General features: G+C 45.6%; 1 long non-coding RNA gene across 1 annotated transcript; it reads right to left on the bottom strand.

Moving 5' to 3' along the window:
- Positions 1-13,134: 13,134 nt before the first annotated feature.
- Positions 13,135-13,732, bottom strand: LOC133789895 (uncharacterized). The gene is made up of 3 exons (XR_009873772.1): positions 13,649-13,732; positions 13,515-13,570; positions 13,135-13,203 (listed from the first exon to the last, which is right to left on the bottom strand). It is a non-coding gene; the product is annotated as an uncharacterized LOC133789895 (long non-coding RNA).
- Between the last annotated feature and the right edge of the window lie 906 nt (positions 13,733-14,638).

Below are 14,638 nucleotides of genomic sequence, written 5' to 3'. Positions count from 1 at the left end.
GATCCCTTTATAAATGCCTCAGTTCCCCAAAAGGTAACAAAAATAAAAACAGGGTCAAGAAAAATAATAAGAAATCAAAACAGTTATTATGCATAGGTTAAGCACACCATAACACATAAAAAAGCTGATGAAACAGAATTACGATTATAAGAAAACAGAGCATAAACAAGGCAATGTAACAAGACAGAGCACAAAAATTATTGATTCAAATCAAATTAGATTACTGTTCAAATAAAAAAATAAATACTCAAACCACAATATCAATAGCCTACTCATTTTTATTCTGAAACACACCATATCACATATTATTATTATCATATTTGCAATGATAAAACTAATGAAACGAAATCAATGATTCAGTGATAAACAAAACAGAAAGAGAAATTGAAGGAAAGATGATAAGTAGAGTGAGAATTAGGGTTATAATTGGGAAAAAATATGAGTGGAGATCGCAAAAGTGAAGATTCGAAGTACATACCCATGCCGATGAGAGCTTGAGATTGAGAGAGAGATCGCTAGAAATTAAAGAGAGTGACACGAGAAATGGATGAGAGAGACAGAGATGGAGAGAGAGACAAAATGGAATGTTAGTATTATATTTTTTTGACAAATATATCAAGGTTCGTACTAAATAATAAATGTATATTAGTATGAGTTAGTTACGTTTTTTAAAACATGTTATTATTTAATGTAATTAAATGGTAAAATTCTTGTAGTGGCTTTTTCCGCCGTGGTTCCAGGTCTAAAGAAGGTACTTACTGCTTGTTTTATGCCAATTAATTCAGCATGATATGACTATATAATCCTATAAGTTTCTATTTATGGGATCTCAATACTACATTGTATATATGTAAAGCCATTAATATTTCTCAAATTTGTAAATGATGGTAAACTCTTAACAGATGGACAAGACTTCTGTTCTGGGAGATGCCATCAATTATGTAAAATGTTAACCGAGATTTTCAGCAACTATCTTAAAGAAGGATGTTTACTGATAATAATAATGAAAATGGAAGATCGACACAAGATCTTTACGTGGTTGGGGCGTTAACTAGCCTTAGTCCATGAGTCTGTATATAAGTCTGTATTAGAGCTAGGATAAGCTTTTACAATGGAGTTGTTTAACTGTATTTGAGCAGAGTTTCTGCCTTCTCCCTCTTTCTACGTTGCATTACAACTTATATTTATAGGTCGAGGGGGACATCAGGTTTGGGCCGGGCCCGACCCAGACCCATCTGGGGAATGTGCACAAGGGGCCTTCCTAGTGGAGGCCCGAGCTAAAAAGATATACAGAACACCAAACCCGGACCAGCTCAGGCCCAATTAGTTGCCCTGAGACGCAAGCATTCTCCCGACAAAACGACACTTTGGCTCTGACCACTTCGAATCACGAGGCCGATTCAGGGGACAAGACCGGTCAGAGTACTTGGCTGCGCAGTCCTGACACGCCAGCAGATAATCCCAAGGTGACCCTTTCTGCAGGTGAAAAGTGGGGGGACAATGCCCACGCGAAATGAGGCGGTTTCAGTGTCCTGGACGCCTGACCCATAGCCTGGGGATGAAGCGGTCCAGGTTCGTTTACCTTTGGCCCGCTGCGTTTACTTCGGGCCCGGACCATTCTGAGCCCGGGACCGGGACGCGATGGCCGCGATGGTCCGGGGGCACTCCAGACAGTGCCGGGACCGTTCAAGCTGAACATGAACCCGGAGGAACGTCCCGGACCCTTCTACACAGGCCCAGTCCGTAGTCCGCAGACCAGGCCCAAATACCGAACCGGTCCCTCTGACCGTGGGCCGGGGCGAGGGCCCAAAACCCTGACAGGAAATGGGGATAACATAAAACATCTGGAAGAACGAGTAAAGACACTAGAGGAACAACAAGAAATGAAAACCGAAAACCATAAACCAGTCATTTTGATGAAGAAATCTCTGCTATGTACTGTCGTAGATGATTGAACAAGTATTCAATTCAGAATATATACTTGTAAAGAACAACTCCAAATTACATTTTTACTTGAACTAATAGGAAAACCAATTTTGATCATTTTATTTAAATCTAACAGTCATAATAAATCACTTTATCGATAAAGCATCAATGTCAAATAAATAACAAATACCATTTTTCATACAAAAAGACCCCTGCCAATAGGGAAAACACCCCATTTTTCATACCATTTTGTTCACGGCTTCGGCCTGTCCGTTCGCCTGGGGCCTGGCCACGGCGGAGAAACTCTTCACTATACCGTGCCTCTCGCAGAAATCCGTGAAGTGGAGGCTGTCAAATTGTTTCCCGTTGTCAGACACGATTTTGTAGGGGAGGCCATATCGACACACTATGTTGTTAACGACGAAATCTAAGGCCTTCTTGGACGTGATCGTGTTCATAGGCTCCGCCTCAACCCATTTCGTGAAGTAGTCTACCGCCATAATGGCATACTTCACCCCTCCTTTCCCGGCTGGGAGGGATCCTACCAGATCGATCCCCCACACTGCAAAGGGCCAGGGACTGTTCATCAAGGTTATCTCTGTTGGGGGGGCCCGAGGGATCTTCGCGTACCTCTGGCATTGTTCGCACTTGTGGACGTAGTCTATGCAGTCCTTTTTCATGGTGGGCCAGAAATATCCTTGGCGCAGAATCTTCTTGGACAAACTGGGTTCGGCTGTGTGATCTCTGCAAAAGCCTTCGTGGACCTCATGCATGATGGCGCCCAGCTCAGTCCCGGACACGCACCTGAGGTAAGGCATAGACAGTCCCCGGCGATAAAGTTTCCCGTCCATCATGACGTATCAGTGGGCCTGGTACAGGAGCTTCCTGGCCGCGACTCGCTCGTTCGGAATATCCCCGGTGGACAGGTAGCGGATCAGCGGCCCCATCCATGAATTGGAGTGATCGACGACATGGACGGTCGGTGTCCCTATGCTTGGGACGGGGAGATGGTTGACGGGGACCAGCCCGGCCAACTCAGCCTCTGCGTCAGTTGCTAGCTTCGCTAATGTGTCCGCGAAGACGTTCTTCTCCTGGGGTATCTGGCGGATGGAATGCGCCGTGAACGCTTGGAGCATCTCCCTCGCTTGGGTTACGTATGCCGCCATTCGTTCTCCCTTGGTTTGATACTCCCCCGAAATCTGTCTGACTACCAACTGAGAATCGCTGTATATTTCGAGGTTCGCCGCCCCTACTTCTCGGGCGAGACGCAAGCCGGCTATAACGGCCTCATGCTCCGCCTCGTTGTTCGACGCTTTGAACTGGAAACGGAGGGCGTTTTGTAGCTGGTGCCCCTGCGGGGATACCAGGATGATCCCGGCGCCGGCCCCGTTCTCGTTCGATGCTCCGTCCACGAAGACTTTCCAAACAGGAGAAGTGCAGGCCGCGGAGGCACTCTCTTCTGGGGTGACCCCGGAACATTCGACGATGAAGTCGGCCAGGGCCTGTCTCTTAATGGCCACCCGGGGCACGTAAGATATATCAAATTGGCTCAGCTCCATGGCCCATTTCAGGAGTCTCCCCGACGCCTCAGGTTTCTACAACACCTGCCGCAGGGGGTGGTTGGTTAAGACCTTTATCGTGTGGGCCTGGAAATAAGGTCGAAGCTTCCGGGATGCCGTCAGGAGACAGAAAGTCAGCTTTTCGATTAGCGGGTATCTAGATTCGGTGTCTAGTAATCGCTTGCTCACGTAGTACACACTTGTCCGTGGCCTTGGAGACAAAACGGCTTAGGGCGGCCACTCGCCCCGTCAGGCTTTGAACGTCCTTGTGCTTCCGGGGAGAGGCCATGTTGATCAGGGCCTTGATCTTCTCGGGGTTGGCTTCAATTCCTCGGGAACTCACGATAAAGCCCAGGAACTTCCCGGATGCGACGCCGAAGGTGCACTTCTTAGGGTTCAGCTTCATCCCGTACTTCCGGATAACCGCGAAAGCCTCCGCCAAATCGTTCGAATGTTCCCGCGACGTCTTGGATTTGACCAGCATATCGTCGATGTATACTTCCATGTTTCACCCCAGCTGGGCCCTAAACATTCGATTGACGAGCCTCTGGTAGGTTGCTCCGGCATTCTTGAGTCCGAAAGGCATGACGACATAGCAGTAGATGCTCTTGTCGGTTTGGAAACTGATGTGCTCCTGATCTGCCACGTGCATGGATATCTGGTTGTAGCCCGAGTAGGCGTCCATGAAAATCAAGGTCTCGTAACCGGACGTAGCATCCACCATTTGGTCTATCCGGGGGAGCGGGAAACAGTCCTTCGGACATGCTTTGTTGAGGTCCGTGAAGTTGATGCAGGTCCTCCATGTCCCGTTAGGCTTCGGCACCAAGACCGGGTTGGCCAGCCATACGGGGTACACGGCTTCGCAGATGAAGTTAATGGAAGACAACTTCTCTACCTCCAGTTTGAGGGCTTCGGCCCTTTCCGTCCCCAAAGGTCTGCGCTTCTGGCGGACCGGGGTCGCGTTTGGGTCAATACTCAACGCGTGGCATATGATATTGCGGTCGATCCCGGTCATATCGGAGTGGGACCATGCCAGAAGATCCTGGTTTTCCCTGACTTGGGCGATAATGGCGGCCCGAATGTCTTCCGGCAGGCTCTTTCCCACTTGGATGACCCTGGCAGGGTCGGACCCGCTGATGCATACCTCTTCTATTTCGTCCATTGGCTCAAGGGTGTGTTCCTCTCCCAACCGTGGGTCCAGATCGTCCTCGTCCTGGACAGCTTGCTCGGGCGGGCGGAGTGCCGGCCCGACGGGCTCATCCCGGACCATACAAACAGGACAGGCAGAGATATGGTAACACTTCCGTGCGCTTTTCTGGTCTCCGCAGACCGTCCCAATCCCTCCGTTGCTGCACGGGAACTTCATGCATAGATGGCGGATGGAGGTGATGGCCCCGAACTCGACCAGGGCAGGCCGGCCAAAGATGGCGTTGTAAGCGGTCGGGCAATCCACCACCACAAAGGTGCAGAACTTGAACGATTGCTGCAATGCGTCCCCCAGAGTTACAGGCAGCTGCACCTTTCCCATGGGGAGGAGCGCGTCTCCGTTGAAGCCGTAGATTTGGGTCGGGCACGACGCCAGATCAGCCTCCGTCAAGCCAATGGCGGCAAAGGCGGATTTGAACAATAAGTTGACGGAGCTTTCGTCATCCACCAACACTCGGGACACCATCTTGTTGGCAATTTGAGCATCTATGACCAGTGGGTCGTGGTGCGGGAAATGGACGTTACGGGCGTCATCTTCCGTGAATGTGATGGGGAGGTTCATCAATTTGGGGCGCTGAGCAGGGGCCTGGACGAGGGCGCAAACTTCTTGGTCATGGTCCAGCTCGCTCAGATAGCGCTTTTGATCTTTCTTCGAAGGTCCTCCTAGGTGGGGTCCGCCTGATATGGTCGACACGTGCCCGTCCACTCGAGGGGGCACTGCTCCGGAAGGATAGGGCATTCCAGGACTGGGGGCCTGCGTGGCGACGGCTCCCCTGAGGGGGCTGTGCCGGGAGCCCCGGCGCATACCCCCCCTGGGGCGGGTATGCACGGGGCGTTGCCGGCGCCGTAGACTGCGCGGGGTTTGCTGTCATGCCCGGGACGCTTACGGGCATTCTTACCCACTGATGGAGGTGTCCCAACTTGATGAGGTTTTCAATTTCATCTTTGAGCTGCCGACACTCGTCGGTGGTGTGGCCCACATCTTTGTGATAGGCGCACCGTTTGCTGGTGTCTCTGGGGTTCCTCCCCCCCTAAACATGGGGCTAGGTTTCCGGTAGTGGACCGCTCTTTCTGTAGCCAGGTAGATGTTTTCCCGGGTATCCACCAAGTTAGTGTATTCTGAATACTGGGGCTCATAGCCTCTCTTCCCTTTTTTAGCCAACTCTGGCCGGTTCTGGCCTTTGCTGGCCCGCTTACCCCGGGAGGGATTCACGCTTGCCTCGGTTACTCCGGTATGCGATTGTTGGGCCACGACGGGGGCCATACTGTGCCCTGCTGGCGCGACGCCATACCCGGAGAAATGCGTTGATTGGGCCGGGGCGTATCCCGAAGCGGCAGGACCATACACCGTAGGCGCGTAACTAACGCCGGGCGCGACAACCGCCCCCTGGACAATGGGGGGCGTTGCGTAGGACTGTGCGGGGAAATGTCCCGCACCTCTTGGAATCGTCTGAGGGACTGGATGAGGAGCCGAGGGCCATCCAAAGGCCTGGATCTGAGCCTCCTCCCAGTTGATGATTCCTTGGGCCCTCCTAATAAACTCTTCTAGAGTGGCGGCTTTATTGCGCTGCATGTCGTCCTAGAGCGGGGACCCGGCCCGGATTCCAGATTGTAGTGCCACCAGGCGCTGTCCGTCATCGACCTTTGTCTTGGAGGCTTCTTTAGTGAAGCGCTGGATGTAGGCCCTCAATGTTTCCGCGGGCATTTGCTTAATATTGGCGAGGGCACTGATTTGCATGTCCATCCTCATGGCGGCCACGAATTGCTTTCGGAAAGCCGACTGTAGCCCGGACCATGTTTGGATGGACCCCGGTTTAAGCCTTTTCCACCACACTTCGGCGGGACCGCCTAACGTGATGGAGAAGCAGAGGCACTTGTCGTCGTCGCTGACATGAGCCACGGTCATGAGTCGGTTGTACTGGGACAGATGATCCCTAGGATCCGTGCTTCCAGTGTAGGCGGCGAGACTCGGCATCTTGAACCCCTTGGGCAATGCGGCGTCCAGGATATGTCTTGCGCACGGCTCCTTGTCCTCTTCGTCAGAGTCAGTGTCCGCGCCTTCCTGCTTGCGGACCAAGCGGTCGGTGACCTTTTTTAATGCTGCCATTTGCTCCATGAGCTGCCTGGCCGCGCCGTCCTCCAGGGGGATTCTCTCGTTCCGCCTGTCGTTTATGTCGTTCCTGAGGTCGCCGTTTCGAGGAAGGATTTTTTGCTTGCGGGCCCGCTCTTTCCGGGCATTTAGTCCGTCACGCAAATCTACCCGAGAAGTGTCATCCCCGGAGCTGAGAGCGTTACGATCCTCGCGGCGGGATCGTTCCCGATGGTTCTTGTTGACCGAGGCACTCGGGCGCAACGACTTTTCCCTCCCGTTCGCCCTTGGGGCGGGCCGAGGCTGACCGTCCTGCGGCCGTACCCCCTGCGGATCGAAAGGGTGGCCTCGTCCTGGGACAGGGCGCACCTTCTCTTTCCTGGGTAACGACCATGAACGTGCCCCGGCTTTATTGACGGGGGTAGTCTTTTTCCGAGTCGTCCGTCGTTCTTTGTCCGGGACTTTCGGAGCCGCGACGGGGAGATGCTCTGGCGGACGGATCGGACTGGCACCCCTGGGGCCCCCGGCTTGCGCTTGGGGAGCGGGTTGTTGTGTTTCTGGTTGCGGGCCAGCTGTGGGGTTGGCTGCCGGGCCCTGCGCGGCCATCAGAGCTTGCAGGGCTTGTAGAGACTCTTGCACCCGGCGATGCGCCTCTGCCTGCTCGGCCATCCTGGCCTCCTGGTCTAGGATCTGCTGGCTCAGCCTAGTCACCTCCGAGTCTTGCTGACCATCGAGAGGGACTTCGGGGTCCGCGGCTTCATCGTGATACTCCCCTTCGTTCTCCTCGTAGTACTCTTCGTTTTCTACTTCATATTCTGCCTCACCCTCGTAGTCTTGCGACTCGTCCTGGTGAGATGTCTGAAGAGGCACGTCTTCAGGCGGGTCCTGAGGAACGTTCTGAGAAGGCAGTGGGTCTCCGTTACCCTGCTCTGGGTTGGTAGGGTCGAAGGTGGTGTGACGCGTGTTCACCATCATAGCAAAGGCCTGACGTCGGCGCTAGCTTCCTTCAGCTCTCAATGAAAGCACCAAACTGTTAACCGAGATTTTCGGCAACTATCTTAAAGAAGGATGTTTACTGATAATAATAATGAAAATGGAAGATCGACACAAGATCTTTACGTGGTTGGGGCGTTAACTAGCCTTAGTCCACGAGTCTGTATATAAGTCTGTAATAGAGCTAGGATAAGCTTTTACAATGGAGTTGTTTAACTGTATTTGAGCAGAGTTTCTGCCTTCTCCCTCTTTCTACGTTGCATTACAACTTATATTTATAGGTCGAGGGGGACATCAGATTTGGGCCGGGCCCGACCCGGACCCATCTGGGGAATGTGCACAAGGGGCCTTCCTAATGGAGGCCCGAGCTAAAAAGATATACAGAACACCAAACCCGAACCAGCTCAGGCCCAATTAGTTGCCCTGAGACGCAAGAATTCTCCCGACAAAACGGCACTTTGGCTCTGACCACTTCGAATCACGAGGCCGATTCAGGGGACAAGACCGGTCAGAGTACTTGGCTGCGCAGTCCTGACACGCCAGCAGATAATCCCAAGGTGACCCTTTCTGCAGGTGAAAAGTGGGGGGACAATGCCCACGCGAAATGAGGCGGTTTCAGTGTCCTGGACGCCTGACCCATAGCCTGGGGATGAAGCGGTCCAGGTTCGTTTACCTTTGGCTCGCTGCGTTTACTTCGGGCCCAGACCATTCTGAGCCCGGGACTGGGACGCGATGGCCGCGATGGTTCGGGGGCACTCCGGACAGTGCCGGGACCGTTCAAGTTGAACATGAACCCGGAGGAACGTCCCGGACCCTTCTACACAGGCCCAGTCCGTAGTCCGCAGACCAGGCCCAAATACCGAACCGGTCCCTTTGACCGTGGGTCGGGGCGAGGGCCCAAAACCCTGACAGGAAATGGGGATAACATAAAACATCTGGAAGAACGAGTAAAGACACTAGAGGAACAACAAGAAATGAAAACCGAAAACCATAAACCAGTCATTTTGATGAAGAAATCTCTGCTATGTACTGTCGTAGATGATTGAACAAGTATTCAATTCAGAATATATACTTGTAAAGAACAACTCCAAATTACATTTTTACTTGAACTAATAGGAAAACCAATTTTGATCATTTTATTTAAATCTAACAGTCATAATAAATCACTTTATCGATAAAGCATCAATGTCAAATAAATAACAAATACCATTTTTCATACAAAAAGACCCCTGCCAATAGGGAAAACACCCCTACCGAACTAGCTCCCTATATATTTAGATAGATATTTATTCACACACATAGACAAATTAATATTAATATGCATGTTGCACAGGACCTTCTGATTCAAAGAAAAAAGCCAAGTAAATTTTTGGTTTGGCAACTACCTGGTCAGTCCAGCAAGTTTTGTGCGAAACTCATTGAAGTCTTTTGATTGGCCCTCTGCATTAAGGTAAACATGTAGCTCCTTTTCTACACATTGATGAATTCTTTCCAACCCAGACTCTGCCTCACCTACACAAAAAGCCAAAGTTAAAACTTAAAAGAGGGCAAAACAAAGATAAGTTTAGAATCAAGCTCAATAATGCTACTAACCTTGCAAGTACTTAAAGAACTGTCTCTTGGCATGTTCATGCTCTGGTAAATAATATCCATAAGCATATGTCCATTTCAAAACACGCTTGCACTCAACGATCTGAAAAAGAAAATAGTAAGGAAAACATTATTTCATTTCTTTGAGTGAAGAAATTGTACCTTGAAATAAAAGTTAAATTATCTTACTTGAAGCCAGGCCTCTGTTATGAACTTTAGCTGTGACTCAGGTTGGCACTGTATGTCACTCAGCTTCTCAAGCTAAAAATTGAATAAATTGTAAAACTTAGATAAGTAACAATAGGAACAGTCTCAGCCAAATATTACACTATTTTATTGATGGCTTTAAGCCAAAATCAACTCCGAAAAATACTAAACTTGACAGTTTTTAATAGCACTAAAAGTGTTGAAAGATATATGGTGAGATTAGATTAGATTAAGTTTGACTTTAAATGATGAGATAAAATAGGAGTGGATGTATATGATTTTAAATATTCCTCTTGTTAAGCTTCTTCTTGTAAGCATCTAGCAATTAGTTAAGATCTTAGTATATAAGAAGTACAGCACACCCTAGTGCTGTATTATTTTTTGTTTTGATCTTACAACACACTTTCAAGGCCTCAATAGTTAGAGATTCTAGGTTCGAACCTGTGTCTCACCACTTTCCCAAACCCCCCACCACAAGACCAACCTAGTGGCTTACCCTAGTGTTGTATTATTGGAAAATAGCAGAAATAACATTTTTTTCTTATATTAATATTGTGTTTCCATAGTTTCTTTTTTATTATCATGATAGATACAGAATTAGATACTCACTTTATCAATGTTGTGTTCATAACCTGCAAGAATCATTCGTGCCGCATTTATACTAGCAGCACATTTCTGATGAACTTTATCAGACATTGCAGTTGGAGGTCCCAAGATAGGAAAGGTCCCATTGAAAGGTTCTGTCTTTCTCACAGCTGAAGGATCATCTAAATCAAGTCTTGCTATAAGTTCACCAGCCTACAAAAATAATGACTGTTTAACTTATGCAAGTCATGAATATCCAGATCTTTGTGTGGAACATAATTTACCTGCATTGCTTGGCCTTCAGACATTTCAAATTGAATAATTCCAGAAGCAGGTGATAGTAAAGGCATACACATCTTCATGACCTCGACCTCAGCATAAGATGTATCAGCATCAACATGACTACCATTGTAAACCAAATACCTCATCAGTTTGCATGGTGTCTCCGCTATGAGCTTAGATGGGTCATGATCACTCTAGATGCAACAAAATATTTTACAGTTAGTGCTCTACTAAAAAGGAGTATTTCTTATGGAAACTAAAAGGCAACAACAAGATAATTTGGATGAAGAGAATGATGGGACACCTGAAGGAAGCATGTCCTTCCATCAATGAGAAGTCGAATTCCAGCTGCTTCTTCCTCTGCATATATCACATGACTGTTTCCATCCAGCTGTAGAGAAAATACAAACATGTTGTAGTTATCAGTTAGAATCTGAAATACAGAATAGACAAAAACATTCTATTTACAGGGCCTACTGGAAAAAAAATTTCCTCTGGTATTATACACAAAGTATAACTTGGGAGTCAAGTATTCTCATATTCTAAGAGGGAGGGCTCATCAACTTTATGGGAATGAAAAAACACTTGAGGTTGCACATGTTGTGTAATAAAAATAACAAATTTATTAATTGTAGCAAGTTGAATTTTATATAATTTCCTCATATACACCCACATTTACTATCAGGCAAACAAGAAAGTAGACAGCGGAACAATTACTAGCAATATAATAAGTTTCAGTACAAAAGGTACAGAGAATACACTTGCCTAGGCTGTTCCAATCCAAATAAATTAAAATTAATGACTTCTTTGCTTGCACTCACACCACAGTTTATTTCAAAGGATACAATATAATATAATTGGTTTCAACATCAACATCCATACGAAATGGTTTTTCTTTCCTTGTTAGATTCAAAATACATTTGTTTGTCTCATAACAATCAATATGGGACTAATTGTATCGCTTAAAACTGCTTAAAACACCTCCTTGCTCAGGAAATTGATTAAAACCCTTTATCTCATAATCAAACAACTCTGGGAAAAACAAACACAAGGAACTGCCCCAAAAATATAGCAATGGCAGGGTATACTTAGACAAACATTACAAAATACACTGAAAAAAAATAGAAAGACTGATTCAATCAATAAATAAAAATTCACATAGTTGGTGTTTAGGGAAAAACCATAATCATAAGAGCCAAAAACATAAACTTTCATCTTTAGATTGTTAAGGTAACGAAAAATTGGATAAAAAACGTTTAAGTTGGATTATATGTAAATGAAAATCATATTAAATCACAAATTACATCTGATTTTGGGATGTAGAATTTGCATTAGAATACTGAAGTATTGCAACACCCTGTAAATAATTAAAAAAATAATGTACAAACTTGCAAAAAAACCAATTTCCCCAAGAATTTTCTTGAGAAACAAAAGGAAAAAAAATTCAGAGATGGAAGATTGAGACTTGATGGAAGACAGACCATTAACTTGGAACTAACCTGGTACAAGACCGCCGTAGACCCACGAGTCGAGCCACACCGTAGACCCACCACTGCAAGCACCGTCGCACCCACGAGCGAGCCACGCCGTAGACCCACAGTCGGGCATCCCTGTCACACGACCCAAGCCGCGGGCCCCCGTCGCCATGTTACACACCTGCAACAAACAGAGAGAAAGAAAGAAGATTGAACGGGAGAGTAGCTCAGAGAGAAAGATAGAGCGAGAGAGAGATTAGGGATTTGCTTTTGTCTTTCATTTGGCGCCTAAGTGTTTTTTGTTTACCGCCTGATTTCATTTCATTTTAGTCAAATATTTTATTCTTTTTCTATTAGCACAGCGACAATAGCACTTTTTAAAACATGTTATATTTTAATGTAATATATGGGCATAATTGTTGTAGTGAATACTGAATACACCATAACAGAAGGAAATACTCATCATTTAAATGTCGCAATCTAAAAAATAAATATGATAGGTCTCACTAGTATACATCACCAATACACGTACCAAGTTCTGCAAGGTTCACATCAGGAGCAAGAAAGGAATTTTCCTTCATTTTATTTGTATGAATTTGAAGAATTTGTAGACGACCATTCTCATTAGGCAGGCTTATCTCAACTTGAACCTCCAACCATCCTGGTCTGCATAATATGGAAAAGAAAAATTAAAAGTTGTTTGCCAAAAAAAATTTCTTGTGTTTGTCACCAGCAGTTCATTCTCATTCTTCATTTTACAAAAATCAAAAGAAATAATCTTAATTCAGCAGTTCATCTGCCATGCATATTTTGTAAAAAGTTATGAGAAAAATCAGGATGTTTGTGCATGGCAAGTCAGTCAATTATACAAAAAGTGCTATTGTTAAATATATATAATATATGTGTGTGGTGTGTGGGTAAAAAGAAAACACTTTGAGACAATCCAGATACAGATAGGCAATAAGGCTAGATGTCAAAGGAGAAAAGAAAGCACCTCAATAGGGCTTCATCAAGTAAATCCTTTCTGTTGGTCATTCCAATGAGCAAGACATTATTCAAAGCCTCTACACCATCTATCTGCAAAGTAACTAATCTGTCAGCCATAGATTACATTGATAAAATTCCCACAGTTAGAAAAGTTGAGTCTTTCCCTGGTAATAGATATTATTATAAGACAAAAATTTATAAAATATCCCATACTCAAAAGTTGAAACCATTCACGTACCTTTGTAAGAAATTGATTCACAATACTGTCATGAACTCCAGTACCATCCCTGGTTGATCCTCTCGACTGCATTCACAAATTAGAAGCAAATCAATGCTAATAATTAAGTTAAATAAATAAGGATTGCGAAAAGATAATAATGATGTCAAAAGAAACTCATGAAACAATAAAAGAAAACCCATAAATCAGAGAAATTGCAAGTAGCGAATGAAATTTATCAAGCTGACAATGGCAACCATAAAATGAAGAAGAAAACTAATGTGAAAGACCAGTTGACTCTGTTAATAACCCAAATCAGTATTATAAATGTCAGCAGCTAATACCAATTCCATTACAAAAACACAGAGAATCTGATATAGACTCATAATGGTTAGTACCTTGCAAATAGCATCAATTTCATCAAAGATTATGACGTGCAAATCACTTTCATCACCTAAACAGTAAAGGACATTACGGCATTAGTAAATACAAACAGGTTAATTATCATATTCTGGGTATAAATTTCTCTTACAGCGAGTCCTCTGATCATTTTCAGCATCAGCAAACAGATCTCTAACATTCTTTTCTGTTTCACCAACAAACTTGCTCAAGACTTTAGGTCCATTAACAATCTGGTCCAGATCACCAAGAATGAAAACATGAACATTTAGTAAATCACTAAACTGTAACTAAAACCTAATAGAATGCTAATAACAGGATAGTAGCAACTAATTCGCACGTCAGACAAAAACCAGGAATTCCCAAATCAAAACAAGCTACAGCAATTGAAAAGAGATTACTTAGTGTCAAAACATAGGAGATCAAGATAATATAACGAAGCAATTGCCCGTAAAAGTAGAAAAACACAAAGATTCAAATAGAGCACATATAATGTAATATCAACAGGATGGATATCACACCAAGTAGGTTCTTATATTTGCTCATGACTGAAGTACCTTAGCAATCATGAAATGATAATTTAACATTATGACTTCAAAATACCAATTTCGCAATTTCATTAAGAGTCTCCTATAATCTAATCTTCTCTATAACTAAAATGAAAGACAAAACATATACTATGAAGAAAACCTATAAGATTATTAAACACACAGTAATTAAAATACCCCATTCTAAGGCTTCGACTACCATGAACCAACCAACAACAACAAAAATAAGTCAAGAGGAAACATACCAGATCTCGCCTCCATCGTGTGCTGAGGAGAAGAAGACCCACGCATCGTCGAACCCTTGACCTCGCCTTTGCCTCTGCCTCCGCCAGGCGCCGTCACCTATTCTTCCAAGAAAAAGAAGAATAACGGATAGGATTGAGAGGAGGAGAGGGCAGCGGCTTAGGGCTCTCTCATTTACTGAAGAGTAGGAACCATTACCAGAGTGAGGTCAGGACAAGAAAGAGTACCTTTGATGTTTGCTAAGTCGAGCCGATGGGGTGGAGAGCGACTTCGTGATGTTGGAGTAGACCGATCTGACCGCCGGTGGAGGAGAACGACGCCGTGTGGTTTGA

Source organism: Humulus lupulus, chromosome 7 (assembly GCF_963169125.1).
Source record: "Humulus lupulus chromosome 7, drHumLupu1.1, whole genome shotgun sequence".
Taxonomy (NCBI): domain Eukaryota; kingdom Viridiplantae; phylum Streptophyta; class Magnoliopsida; order Rosales; family Cannabaceae; genus Humulus; species Humulus lupulus.
The sequence above is the reverse complement of the archived record's forward strand: the minus strand, read 5'-3'. Positions and strand labels throughout refer to the sequence as shown.